This window comes from Ictalurus punctatus, chromosome 14 (assembly GCF_001660625.3).
Source record: "Ictalurus punctatus breed USDA103 chromosome 14, Coco_2.0, whole genome shotgun sequence".
NCBI classification, from domain to species: domain Eukaryota; kingdom Metazoa; phylum Chordata; class Actinopteri; order Siluriformes; family Ictaluridae; genus Ictalurus; species Ictalurus punctatus.
The window spans coordinates 46,938-61,573 of NC_030429.2; the positions used below are offsets into that span (position 1 = coordinate 46,938).

A 14,636-nucleotide genomic window follows, 5' to 3' on the forward strand; every position below is an offset into this window, starting at 1 on the left:
ACAAGAGTGGAAGCCAACTACCAACCATCCTTGCACAAGTCGCCTGATGGAAAGTTTGTGCGAATCTCAGTAACAGAAGTTGATACCGCCGTGGCCACTAGTGTCTGCATATGCACGAACACGGACCGGAGTGGTTTACAAATGGCAGTTAAGGCAGCAAAAGATCAGGACAATGAGGAAATACTGAAAACTATTCCAGAAGAGCTATGGACAAAACATCTGACCGACGTAGGGTTGGTTAAATCCGCCGACCTAGCTCAGATTAAGGTAAAAGAGAATGCAAGGTTGCCCTACCAGAAACAGTATCCGTTGTCAGTGCAAGCTAGAGAAGGCATACGGCCCACAATACACGGATTGGTAGAGGCCGGAGTTCTAATCTCCACGCGAAGTCAGTGCAATACCCCCATTTTTCCAGTTAGAAAACCTGACTCAGAGAAGTGGAGGCTAGTACATGATTTGCGTGCTATTAACCAAATTGTGATACCGGAAACACCAGTAGTGCCAAACCCACACACCCTATTGTCGAACATTCCAGAAGGGACCAAATGGTATACTGTCATAGATTTATGCTCAGCATTTTTTAGCGTGCCACTGCACCCAGACTCACAGCATTTGTTTGCTTTCACATACGAAGGGCAGCAGTACACATACACTAGACTTCCACAGGGATACTGTGAAAGCCCATCCATATTTAATCAGGTACTGGCTCAAGACCTCTCAGCCCTGGAGTGCCATAGCACCATCTTGCAATATGTCGACGACCTTTTGATTTGTAGTGCGTCTAAAGAGCAATGCCAGCACGACTCTCTAAAGGTTCTAAGAATGTTGGCCGAAAATGGCCACAAAGTAAGTAAAGAAAAGTTGCAATTTTGTAGACAAAAGGTGGAATACCTAGGTCGTGTGTTAGAGGGAGAAAGCCGTACTATAGCACCAAAGCATGTAGAGGCCATACGCAAGGCCCCACAGCCAACCACCGTGCGACAGATGTTGGCATTTCTAGGAATGGCGGGGTTCAGTCGTCCATGGATATGTGAGTTCGCGCTAAGGGTCCAACCATTACGGGATATGATTAAGGCAGCAGACCAATCACAGCCAAATGCCCCCCTCGTCTGGACTCCTGAAGCTCTAGCTGCACTCGCAGATATTAAAATGGCCTTAATGACCGCTCCTGCATTGGCTAACCCAGATTATAGCAAACCTTTTCACCTCTATGTATCCGAAAGAAAGGGGTACGCATCGGCCGTCCTAACTCAGCAGCAACAAGGGATGGGAAAACAGGCCATCTCCTATTACAGCACGGCTCTTGATAACGTGGAAAAAGGGATGCCCCCCTGTTATCGGTCTTTGGCAGCGGCCGCATTTGCATATCAGAAAGCGTCCTCAATCACCATGGGGCACCCAGTTACATTATATACGACCCATGCACTGCATGCGCTCCTAACGAGTCAGACCTTTGTGATAACGAACTCCCGTCGAACAGGATATGACTCCATTCTGTCAGCCCCGGAGCTCACCATAGAACGGTGCACCACGGTGAATCCGGCCGATAAACTGGTAACCCCGATAGATGGTGTACCCCATGAGTGTGTAGCAGTATCAGAGATATTTTTGAAAGCGCGTTCAGATTTGGAGAACTGCCCTATTGATAATGCTAAGCATACGTATTTTGTGGACGGTTCCTGTTATCGTACTAATACGGGCAATAAGGCTGGGTTGGCAGTAGTAGAAGCACGACGAAACCCGGCGACGTTTGAGGTAGTGATGAGTGTTCCGCTCCCCCAACCCTGCTCGGCCCAGCTAGCTGAACTACGGGCGTTGACAGCTGCATGTAATTTGGGCCGTAATGAGAGTTGCAATATATATACGGACTCAGCCTATGCTCATGGAGTCTGCCATGTGTTTGGACCAATCTGGGCTCAAAGGGGATTCCAGCGGGCAGATGGGACCGCCGTGACCCACGGGGAGGCAATTTCAGATTTACTATATGCTATGACATTGCCCGCAAAATTAGCTGTAGTGAAATGCAGGGCACATAGGACCGATGACTCCTTTATCACTAAAGGGAACTCACTGGCGGATGAGGCAGCTAAGAAAGCTGCCGTAGGGCCGGGGCAGATGATGGCCCTAACTCAGAATGGGGAAAGTCCGATGCGGCATCCGCAGGTAGACAATGTGAACCGAAAGAACCGAAACTATCCGAAAAATCCGTCAGGAATGGTGGTCCCCATTTCTGGCCAGTATGGTGGACTATGCGTTGAATAGATGTGAAGTGTGTATCAAGAACAATGTGCGAAAGAACTTCACTGCTCCTTTAGGACATATTCCCCCGCCGACAGGGCCATTCCGGCATATAATGATGGATTATGTAGACATGGGAGCAGACCACCGGAAAGAAGGGAAGCGCTACATTCTAGTAGTAGTAGACCGCTTCAGCAGGTGGGTGGAAGCAACTGCAACTTCCAAGGAAGATGCAAGGACCGCGGCTAAATTTTTATGTCGCGAAGTCATTCCCCGGTTCGGTATTCCAGATTTTCTGAGTTCGGACAACGGTACCCACTTTGTGAATAACGTCATTGACAATGTGGCATCTGCCTTGGGGATAGATCATAAGCTAGGATGTGTGTATCATCCTCAATCCCAGGGCATGGTAGAACGAGTGAATGGTACCCTAGTTAATAAACTGGCAAAAATATGCGAGAGCTCTCGCCTGAACTGGGTACAGGCCTTACCACTGGCCTTGATGAAGATGCGCTCTCAGACCAATCGTATGACGCACTTGACTCCTCATGAAATGCTTACTGGGCGCCCAATGCCTATGGCATTCACCCGAGGTCCATACACAGGGCCGTCTTTGGCACAATTGGAGGACGAAATGCAGGATTATGTGCGAACCCTCACCAAAATCCATAGACATTTGTATTCACAGGTTCGTGAGGCAGTGCATGGAGAGAGCGAGGTACGGGAGGACGTGCGCCTAGTGGCACCGGGGGACCAGGTATACATTCGTGTTTTCAAGAGAAAGAGCCCCCTTGCGGGACGTCGGGAAGGACCATTCACCGTGGTCGCCGCAACCCCCACGGCTGTGAAAGTAGAGGGGCATTCGCTTGGTTCATTTATGTTGTGATGGTTTATGCTCTGATGCTTCACGTAATGACTTATGAGGCAAGACTTAAGAGCATTTGCTTGGTTCATTCATGTTGTGATGGTTTCTGTTTCGATCGTTTCAATGTGCCAACCTTGTTTCCGAGCCGTGACAGCGATTGAGCATGAGACAAGGCTTAACAGCGACTCCAAGGCTTATTGACGGGCTGTTCGGGCGTGTTGTCAACCTTCCAAAGTGTCGTTCGCCTTCTCACCCTCCGCCACGCTTTCCTCGTTAGTGTAGTGGACAGTATCTCCGCCTGTCACGCGGAAGACCGGGGTTCGATTCCGCGACGGGGAGTCTCTTTTGCCTTACGCCCCACTGTATGAATGCCACGGGGCTTGTTTGCTCAGCCGACTGCGATTCTGTATGCCGTCAGCCATAGTTTCCATGCGACACATATACTCTACTTTTTCACATTTTTATGCTATTACCACACCAGATTAGATCACTCCGCTAAGAGACAGCTCTCCCGCTGCATGTGGCTGTATTCCACAGGGGAGAACAATACATTCTTCACCACAGGCTGCACGTCGTTATAAGTTTTGGGACACTGTGCCATGAACAAAGCAGGCCTTACAGGTTGATTTAACGTGTTGCCAATTAAACAGTCTGTATGTGCCACTTGCTTTAAATAAACAGCAGGAGATTGAGCACCAGTGACTTGACACCTACAGCCGACAACGCTACAAGCAGGGTTCATACCTGCACGAGAAAACCCAGTTGGATTTAGAGTACGAGGCCTTAACGTGATTTAAGGAAACACTTGGCCTTCTACCGGAGCGGACGGACGTGTTTGTCCGTGTTAGACCCTTCTTCAGCCACAATTTTGCAGTCTCGTTTATATTCTCAGGTTTCCGCACGTGGACGCCCTCATCAGTACATTTATTTCACTCAAGTGAATAGAGCCTTTACTAGTTTACATGAACACATTCGGACGACGTACTTTACGTCAAAGCATTTTCCAGGATAGAAAATTTGTTTTGCGCAAGCGTGTTCGATGAATGCCAATGTGCTTTCTTGCTCATCTGAATAGAGTTCCCTCTGCATTACGACGCAGTTTCATAACAGGCTTCAAGTTGCACAGGTGAAACCCCGGTGTAGTTCAAGTCCAGTGTCCTTTCCTCTCTGCAGTCGGGAAGATAGTGCCCACGAGTTAGTTGACACAGACAGTTGACATGCGTTGAGCAGGCATCGAGTTGCGTAGGGGAGACCCCAGTGCATTCCAAGTCCAGTGTCATTTTCTCTTGGCCATCAGAGTAAGGGAGCGTGATCCAAGACGTAAGAGCATTTCCTTGGTTCAGTTATGTTCTGATGGTTTATGTTGTGATGGTTTATGTAATGACTCATGAGCCAAGACTCAAGAGCATTGCTTGGTTCATTTATGTTGTGATGGTTTATGTTGTGATGGTTTATGTAATGACTTATGAGCCAAGACTTAAGAGCATTCGCTTGGTTCATTTATGTTGTGATGGTTTATTCAATTCAATTCAATTCAATTCAATTTTATTTGTATAGCGCTTTTTACAATAGACATTGTCTCAAAGCAGCTTTACAGAAATATCAACACGGTATACAGATATTAAAGGTGTGAATTTATCCCAACTGAGCAAGCCACTGAGTGGCGACGGTGGCAAGGAAAAACTCCCTAAGATGTTTTAAGAGGAAGAAACCTTGAGAGGAACCCGACTCAGAAGGGAACCCATCCTCATCTGGGTAACAACAGATATTGTGAAAAAGTTCATTATGGATTTATATGAAGTCTGTATGGTGTTAAGAGCAGCCGTAGTCCCAGCAGTCTGGAATTAAAGAAGATTTGAGCTCCATCCAGAGGCAGAAAGGATCTGGATCTCTAGTATCTCCATAAATTCGTGTGGGGCTCGGCGAAAGGAGAGAGGGAGAAAGTAGAACAGAATCTAGTCAGGGTAGGCTTGAGTAAACAAATACGTTTTAAGCTTAGACTTAAACACTGAGACTGTGTCTGAGTCCCGAACACTAATAGGAAGACTGTTCCATAACTGTGGGGCCCTATAAGAGAAAGCTCTTCCCCCTGCTGTAGCCTTCACTATTCGAGGTACCGTCAGATAGCCTGCATCTTTTGATCTAAGTAGGCGTGGCGGATCATATAACACCAAAAGGTCGCTTAGATATTGTGGCGCGAGACCGTTTAGTGCTTTATAGGTTAATAAGAGTATTTTATAATTAATGCGAGATTTTACTGGGAGCCAATGCAGTGTGGATAATATCGGTGTGATATGGTCGTATCTTCTAGTTCTAGTTAGGACTCTAGCAGCTGCATTCTGGACTAATTGGAGCTTATTTATATTCCTACTGGAACATCCAGACAGTATGGCATTACAGTAATCTAATCTAGAGGTGACGAATGCATGAACTAGTATTTCCGCATCATGTAGTGACAATATGTTTCTTATTTTAGAAATATTTCTGAGATGAAAGAAGGCTATCCTAGTAATATTATCTACATGAGCATCAAATGATAGGCTGGAGTCAATAATCACTCCAAGGTCTTTAACTGCTGCACATGATGAAACAGAAAGACCATCCAGAGTAACCATGTGATCAGAAAGGATACTTCTAGCAAAGTCATGACTGAAGAGCATTTGCTTGGTTCATTTATGTTGTGATGGTTTATGTTGTGATGGTTTATGTAATGACTTATGAGCCAAGTCTTAAGAGCATTGCTTGGTTCATTTATGTTGTGATGGTTTATGTAATGACTTATGAGGCAAGACTTAAGAGCATTCGCTTTTTTTCATTCATGTTGTGATGGTTTATGCTCTGATGCTTCACGTAATGACTTATGAGGCAAGACTTAAGAGCATTTGCTTGGTTCATTCATGTTGTGATGGTTTCTGTTTCGATCGTTTCAATGTGCCAACCTTGTTTCCGAGCCGTGACAGCGATTGAGCATGAGACAAGCTTAACAGCGACTCCAAGGCTTATTGACGGGCTGTTCGGGCGTGTTGTCAACCTTCCAAAGTGTCGTTCGCCTTCTCACCCGCCGCCACGCTTTCCTCGTTAGTATAGTGGACAGTATCTCCGCCTGTCACTCGGAAGACCGGGGTTCGATTCCCCGACGGGGAGTCTCTTTTGCCTTACGCCCCACTGTATGAATGCCACGGGGCTTGTTTGCTCAGCCGACTGCGATTCTGTATGCCATCTGCCATAGTTTCCATGCGACACATATACTCTACTTTTTCACATTTTTATGCTATTACCACACCAGATTACATCACTCCGCTAAGAGACAGCTCTCCCGCTGCATGTGGCTGTATTCCACAGGGGAGAACAATACATTCTTCACCACAGGCTGCACGTCGTTATAAGTTTTGGGACACTGTGCCATGAACAAAGCAGGCCTTGCAAGTGGATTTAACGTGTTGCCAATTAAACAGTCTGTATGTGCCACTTGCTTTAAATAAACAGCAGGAGATTGAGCACCAGTGACTTGACACCTACAGTCGACAACGCTACAAGCAGGGTTCATACCTGCACGAGAAAACCCCGTTGGATTTAGAGTACGAGGCCTTAACGTGATTTAAGGAAACACTAGGCTTTCTACCGGAGCGGACGGACGTGTTTGTCCGTGTTAGACCCTTCTTCAGCCACAACTTTGCAGTCTCGTTTATATTCTCAGGTTTCCGCACGTGGACGCCCTCATCAGTACATTTATTTCACTCAAGTGAATAGAGCCTTTACTAGTTTACATGAACACATTCGGACGACGTACTTTACGTCAAAGCATTTTCCAGGATAGAAAATTTGTTTTGCGCAAGCGTGTTCGATGAATGCCAATGTGCTTTCTTGCTCATCTGAATAGAGTTCCCTCTGCATTTCGACACAGTTTCATAACAGGCTTCAAGTTGCACAGGTTAAACCCCGGTGTAGTTCAAGTCCAGTGTCATTATCTCTTGGCCATCAGAGGAAGGGAGCATGAGTCATGACTGAAGAGCATTTGCTTGGTTCATTTATGTTGTGATGGTTTATGTTGTGATGGTTTATGTAATGACTTATGAGCCAAGTCTTAAGAGCATTGCTTGGTTCATTTATGTTGTGATGGTTTATGTAATGACTTATGAGGCAAGACTTAAGAGCATTCGCTTGGTTCATTTATGTTGTGATGGTTTATGCTCTGATGCTTCACGTAATGACTTATGAGGCAAGACTTAAGAGCATTTGCTTGGTTCATTCATGTTGTGATGGTTTCTGTTTCGATCGTTTCAATGTGCCAACCTTGTTTCCGAGCCGTGACAGCGATTGAGCATGAGACAAGCTTAACAGCGACTCCAAGGCTTATTGACGGGCTGTTCGGGCGTGTTGTCAACCTTCCAAAGTGTCATTCGCCTTCTCACCCTCCGCCATGCTTTCCTCGTTAGTATAGTGGACAGTATCTCCGCCTGTCACGCGGAAGACCGGGGTTCGATTCCCCGACGGGGAGTCTCTTTTGCCTTACGCCCCACTGTATGAATGCCACGGGGCTTGTTTGCTCAGCCGACTGCGATTCTGTATGCCGTCAGCCACAGTTTCCATGCGACACATATACTCTACTTTTTCACATTTTTATGCTATTACCACACCAGATTAGATCACTCCGCTAAGAGACAGCTCTCCCGCTGCATGTGGCTGTATTCCACAGGGGAGAACAATACATTCTTCACCACAGGCTGCACGTCGTTATAAGTTTTGGGACACTGTGCCATGAACAAAGCAGGCCTTGCAAGTGGATTTAACGTGTTGCCAATTAAACAGTCTGTATGTGCCACTTGCTTTAAATAAACAGCAGGAGATTGAGCACCAGTGACTTGACACCTACAGCCGACAACGCTACAAGCAGGGTTCATACCTGCACGAGAAAACCCCGTTGGATTTAGAGTACGAGGCCTTAACGTGATTTAAGGAAACACTAGGCTTTCTACCGGAGCGGACGGACGTGTTTGTCCGTGTTAGACCCTTCTTCAGCCACAACTTTGCAGTCTCGTTTATATTCTCAGGTTTCCGCACGTGGACGCCCTCATCAGTACATTTATTTCACTCAAGTGAATAGAGCCTTTACTAGTTTACATGAACACATTCGGACGACGTACTTTACGTCAAAGCATTTTCCAGGATAGAAAATTTGTTTTGCGCAAGCGTGTTCGATGAATGCCAATGTGCTTTCTTGCTCATCTGAATAGAGTTCCCTCTGCATTACGACGCAGTTTCATAACAGGCTTCAAGTTGCACAGGTGAAACCCCGGTGTAGTTCAAGTCCAGTGTCCTTTCCTCTCTGCAGTCGGGAAGATAGTGCCCACGAGTTAGTTGACACAGACAGTTGACATGCGTTGAGCAGGCATCGAGTTGCGTAGGGGAGACCCCAGTGCATTCCAAGTCCAGTGTTATTTTCTCTTGGCCATCAGAGAAAGGCAGCGTGATCCAAGACGTAAGAGCATTTCCTTGGTTCAGTTATGTTCTCATGGTTTATGTTGTGATGGTTTATGTAATGACTCATGAGCCAAGACTCAAGAGCATTGCTTGGTTCATTTATGTTGTGATGGTTTATGTTGTGATGGTTTATGTAATGACTTATGAGCCAAGACTTAAGAGCATTCGCTTGGTTCATTTATGTTGTGATGGTTTCTGTTTCGATCGTTTCAATGTGCCAACCTTGTTTCCGAGCCGTGACAGCGATTGAGCATGAGACAAGGCTTAACAGGGACTCCAAGGCTTATTTACGGGCTGTTCGCGCGTGTTCTGAACCTGTTTTGCATTACGCCCTTGCATTGCAAGCGTGTTCGATGAATGCCAATGTGCTTTCTTGCTCATCTGAATAGAGTTCCCTCTGCATTTCGACACAGTTTCATAACAGGCTTCAAGTTGCACAGGTTAAACCCCGGTGTAGTTCAAGTCCAGTGTCATTATCTCTTGGCCATCAGAGGAAGGGAGCATGAGTCATGACTGAAGAGCATTTGCTTGGTTCATTTATGTTGTGATGGTTTATGTAATGACTTATGAGCCAAGTCTTAAGAGCATTGCTTGGTTCATTTATGCTCTGATGCTTCACGTAATGACTTATGAGGCAAGACTTAAGAGCATTTGCTTGGTTCATTCATGTTGTGATGGTTTCTGTTTTGATCGTTTCAATGTGCCAACCTTGTTTCCGAGCCGTGACAGCGATTGAGCATGAGACAAGCTTAACAGCGACTCCAAGGCTTATTGACGGGCTGTTCGGGCGTGTTGTCAACCTTCCAAAGTGTCATTCGCCTTCTCACCCTCCGCCATGCTTTCCTCGTTAGTATAGTGGACAGTATCTCCGCCTGTCACGCGGAAGACCGGGGTTCGATTCCCCGACGGGGAGTCTCTTTTGCCTTACGCCCCACTGTTTGAATGCCACGGGGCTTGTTTGCTCAGCCGACTGCGATTCTGTATGCCGTCAGCCATAGTTTCCATGCGACACATATACTCTACTTTTTCACATTTTTATGCTATTACCACACCAGATTAGATCACTCCGCTAAGAGACAGCTCTCCCGCTGCATGTGGCTGTATTCCACAGGGGAGAACAATACATTCTTCACCACAGGCTGCACGTCGTTATAAGTTTTGGGACACTGTGCCATGAACAAAGCAGCCCTTGCAGGTTGATTTAACGTGTTGCCAATTAAACAGTCTGTATGTGCCACTTGCTTTAAATAAACAGCAGGAGATTGAGCACCAGTGACTTGACACCTACAGCCGACAACGCTACAAGCAGGGTTCATACCTGCACGAGAAAACCACGTTGGATTTAGAGTACGAGGCCTTAACGTGATTTAAGGAAACACTAGGCTTTCTACCGGAGCGGACGGACGTGTTTGTCCGTGTTAGACCCTTCTTCAGCCACAACTTTGCAGTCTCGTTTATATTCTCAGGTTTCCGCACGTGGACGCCCTCATCAGTACATTTATTTCACTCAAGTGAATAGAGCCTTTACTAGTTTACATGAACACATTCGGACGACGTACTTTACGTCAAAGCATTTTCCAGGATAGAAAATTTGTTTTGCGCAAGTGTGTTCGATGAATGCCAATGTGCTTTCTTGCTCATCTGAATAGAGTTCCCTCTGCATTACGACGCAGTTTCATAACAGGCTTCAAGTTGCACAGGTGAAACCCCGGTGTAGTTCAAGTCCAGTGTCCTTTCCTCTCTGCAGTCGGGAAGATAGTGCCCACGAGTTAGTTGACACAGACAGTTGACATGCGTTGAGCAGGCATCGAGTTGCGTAGGGGAGACCCCAGTGCATTCCAAGTCCAGTGTCATTTTCTCTTGGCCATCAGAGTAAGGCAGCGTGATCCAAGACGTAAGAGCATTTCCTTGGTTCAGTTATGTTCTGATGGTTTATGTTGTGATGGTTTATGTAATGACTCATGAGCCAAGACTCAAGAGCATTGCTTGGTTCATTTATGTTGTGATGGTTTATGTTGTGATGGTTTATGTAATGACTTATGAGCCAAGACTTAAGAGCATTCGCTTGGTTCATTTATGTTGTGATGGTTTATGCTCTGATGCTTCATGTAATGACTTATGAGGCAAGACTTAAGAGCATTTGCTTGGTTCATTCATGTTGTGATGGTTTCTGTTTTGATCGTTTCAATGTGCCAACCTTGTTTCCGAGCCGTGACAGCGATTGAGCATGAGACAAGGCTTAACAGGGACTCCAAGGCTTATTTACGGGCTGTTCGCGCGTGTTCTGAACCTGTTTTGCATTACGCCCTTGCATTGCGCAAGCGTGTTCGATGAATGCCAATGTGCTTTCTTGCTCATCTGAATAGAGTTCCCTCTGCATTTCGACACAGTTTCATAACAGGCTTCAAGTTGCACAGGTTAAACCCCGGTGTAGTTCAAGTCCAGTGCCATTATCTCTTGGCCATCAGAGGAAGGGAGCATGAGTCATGACTGAAGAGCATTTGCTTGGTTCATTTATGTTGTGATGGTTTATGTTGTGATGGTTTATGTAATGACTTATGAGCCAAGTCTTAAGAGCATTGCTTGGTTCATTTATGTTGTGATGGTTTATGTAATGACTTATGAGGCAAGACTTAAGAGCATTCGCTTGGTTCATTCATGTTGTGATGGTTTATGCTCTGATGCTTCACGTAATGACTTATGAGGCAAGACTTAAGAGCATTTGCTTGGTTCATTCATGTTGTGATGGTTTCTGTTTCGATCGTTTCAATGTGCCAACCTTGTTTCCGAGCCGTGACAGCGATTGAGCATGAGACAAGGCTTAACAGCGACTCCAAGGCTTATTGACGGGCTGTTCGGGCGTGTTGTCAACCTTCCAAAGTGTCATTCACCTTCTCACCCTCCGCCATGCTTTCCTCGTTAGTATAGTGGACGGGATCTCCGCCTGTAACGCGGAAGACCGGGGTTCGATTCCCCGACAGGGAGTCTCTTTTGCCTTACGCCCCACTGTATGAATGCCACGGGGCTTGTTTGCTCAGCCGACTGCGATTCTGTATGCCGTCAGCCATAGTTTCCATGCGACACATATACTCTACTTTTTCACATTTTTATGCTATTACCACACCAGATTAGATCACTCCGCTAAGAGACAGCTCTCCCGCTGCATGTGGCTGTATTCCACAGGGGAGAACAATACATTCTTCACCACAGGCTGCACGTCGTTATAAGTTTTGGGACACTGTGCCATGAACAAAGCAGCCCTTGCAGGTTGATTTAACGTGTTGCCAATTAAACAGTCTGTATGTGCCACTTGCTTTAAATAAACAGCAGGAGATTGAGCACCAGTGACTTGACACCTACAGCCGACAACGCTACAAGCAGGGTTCATACCTGCACGAGAAAACCACGTTGGATTTAGAGTACGAGGCCTTAACGTGATTTAAGGAAACACTAGGCTTTCTACCGGAGCGGACGGACGTGTTTGTCCGTGTTAGACCCTTCTTCAGCCACAACTTTGCAGTCTCGTTTATATTCTCAGGTTTCCGCACGTGGACGCCCTCATCAGTACATTTATTTCACTCAAGTGAATAGAGCCTTTACTAGTTTACATGAACACATTTGGACGACGTACTTTACGTCAAAGCATTTTCCAGGATAGAAAATTTGTTTTGCGCAAGCGTGTTCGATGAATGCCAATGTGCTTTCTTGCTCATCTGAATAGAGTTCCCTCTGCATTTCGACACAGTTTCATAACAGGCTTCAAGTTGCACAGGTTAAACCCCGGTGTAGTTCAAGTCCAGTGCCATTATCTCTTGGCCATCAGAGGAAGGGAGCATGAGTCATGACTGAAGAGCATTTGCTTGGTTCATTTATGTTGTGATGGTTTATGTTGTGATGGTTTATGTAATGACTTATGAGCCAAGTCTTAAGAGCATTGCTTGGTTCATTTATGTTGTGATGGTTTATGTAATGACTTATGAGGCAAGACTTAAGAGCATTCGCTTGGTTCATTCATGTTGTGATGGTTTATGCTCTGATGCTTCACGTAATGACTTATGAGGCAAGACTTAAGAGCATTTGCTTGGTTCATTCATGTTGTGATGGTTTCTGTTTCGATCGTTTCAATGTGCCAACCTTGTTTCCGAGCCGTGACAGCGATTGAGCATGAGACAAGGCTTAACAGCGACTCCAAGGCTTATTGACGGGCTGTTCGGGCGTGTTGTCAACCTTCCAAAGTGTCATTCACCTTCTCACCCTCCGCCATGCTTTCCTCGTTAGTATAGTGGACGGGATCTCCGCCTGTAACGCGGAAGACCGGGGTTCGATTCCCCGACAGGGAGTCTCTTTTGCCTTACGCCCCACTGTATGAATGCCACGGGGCTTGTTTGCTCAGCCGACTGCGATTCTGTATGCCGTCAGCCATAGTTTCCATGCGACACATATACTCTACTTTTTCACATTTTTATGCTATTACCACACCAGATTAGATCACTCCGCTAAGAGACAGCTCTCCCGCTGCATGTGGCTGTATTCCACAGGGGAGAACAATACATTCTTCACCACAGGCTGCACGTCGTTATAAGTTTTGGGACACTGTGCCATGAACAAAGCAGCCCTTGCAGGTTGATTTAACGTGTTGCCAATTAAACAGTCTGTATGTGCCACTTGCTTTAAATAAACAGCAGGAGATTGAGCACCAGTGACTTGACACCTACAGCCGACAACGCTACAAGCAGGGTTCATAACTGCACGAGAAAACCACGTTGGATTTAGAGTACGAGGCCTTAACGTGATTTAAGGAAACACTAGGCTTTCTACCGGAGCGGACGGACGTGTTTGTCCGTGTTAGACCCTTCTTCAGCCACAACTTTGCAGTCTCGTTTATATTCTCAGGTTTCCGCACGTGGACGCCCTCATCAGTACATTTATTTCACTCAAGTGAATAGAGCCTTTACTAGTTTACATGAACACATTTGGACGACGTACTTTATGTCAAAGCATTTTCCAGGATAGAAAATTTGTTTTGCGCAAGCGTGTTCGATGAATGCCAATGTGCTTTCTTGCTCATCTGAATAGAGTTCCCTCTGCATTTCGACACAGTTTCATAACAGGCTTCAAGTTGCACAGGTTAAACCCCGGTGTAGTTCAAGTCCAGTGCCATTATCTCTTGGCCATCAGAGGAAGGGAGCATGAGTCATGACTGAAGAGCATTTGCTTGGTTCATTTATGTTGTGATGGTTTATGTTGTGATGGTTTATGTAATGACTTATGAGCCAAGTCTTAAGAGCATTGCTTGGTTCATTTATGTTGTGATGGTTTATGTAATGACTTATGAGGCAAGACTTAAGAGCATTCGCTTGGTTCATTCATGTTGTGATGGTTTATGCTCTGATGCTTCACGTAATGACTTATGAGGCAAGACTTAAGAGCATTTGCTTGGTTCATTCATGTTGTGATGGTTTCTGTTTCGATCGTTTCAATGTGCCAACCTTGTTTCCGAGCCGTGACAGCGATTGAGCATGAGACAAGGCTTAACAGCGACTCCAAGGCTTATTGACGGGCTGTTCGGGCGTGTTGTCAACCTTCCAAAGTGTCATTCACCTTCTCACCCTCCGCCATGCTTTCCTCGTTAGTATAGTGGACGGGATCTCCGCCTGTCACGCGGAAGACCGGGGTTCGATTCCCCGACGGGGAGTCTCTTTTGCCTTACGCCCCACTGTATGAATGCCACGGGGCTTGTTTGCTCAGCCGACTGCGATTCTGTATGCCGTCAGCCACAGTTTCCATGCGACACATATACTCTACTTTTTCACATTTTTATGCTATTACCACACCAGATTAGATCACTCCGCTAAGAGACAGCTCTCCCGCTGCATGTGGCTGTATTCCACAGGGGAGAACAATACATTCTTCACCACAGGCTGCACGTCGTTATAAGTTTTGGGACACTGTGCCATGAACAAAGCAGGCCTTGCAAGTGGATTTAACGTGTTGCCAATTAAACAGTCTGTATGTGCCACTTGCTTTAAATAAACAGCAGGAGATTGAGCAC

The 14,636-nt window shown here is 46.1% G+C and overlaps 3 non-coding genes across 3 annotated transcripts; all 3 read left to right on the forward strand.

Moving 5' to 3' along the window:
• The first annotated feature begins 6,175 nt into the window (after positions 1-6,175).
• Positions 6,176-6,247, forward strand: trnad-guc (transfer RNA aspartic acid (anticodon GUC)). The gene has a single exon. It is a non-coding gene; the product is annotated as a tRNA-Asp (tRNA).
• Positions 6,248-7,529: 1,282 nt separating this feature from the next.
• Positions 7,530-7,601, forward strand: trnad-guc (transfer RNA aspartic acid (anticodon GUC)). The gene has a single exon. It is a non-coding gene; the product is annotated as a tRNA-Asp (tRNA).
• A 1,824-nt stretch (positions 7,602-9,425) lies between these two features.
• On the forward strand, positions 9,426-9,497 carry trnad-guc (transfer RNA aspartic acid (anticodon GUC)). Its single transcript has one exon. It is a non-coding gene; the product is annotated as a tRNA-Asp (tRNA).
• The last annotated feature ends 5,139 nt before the right edge of the window (positions 9,498-14,636 follow it).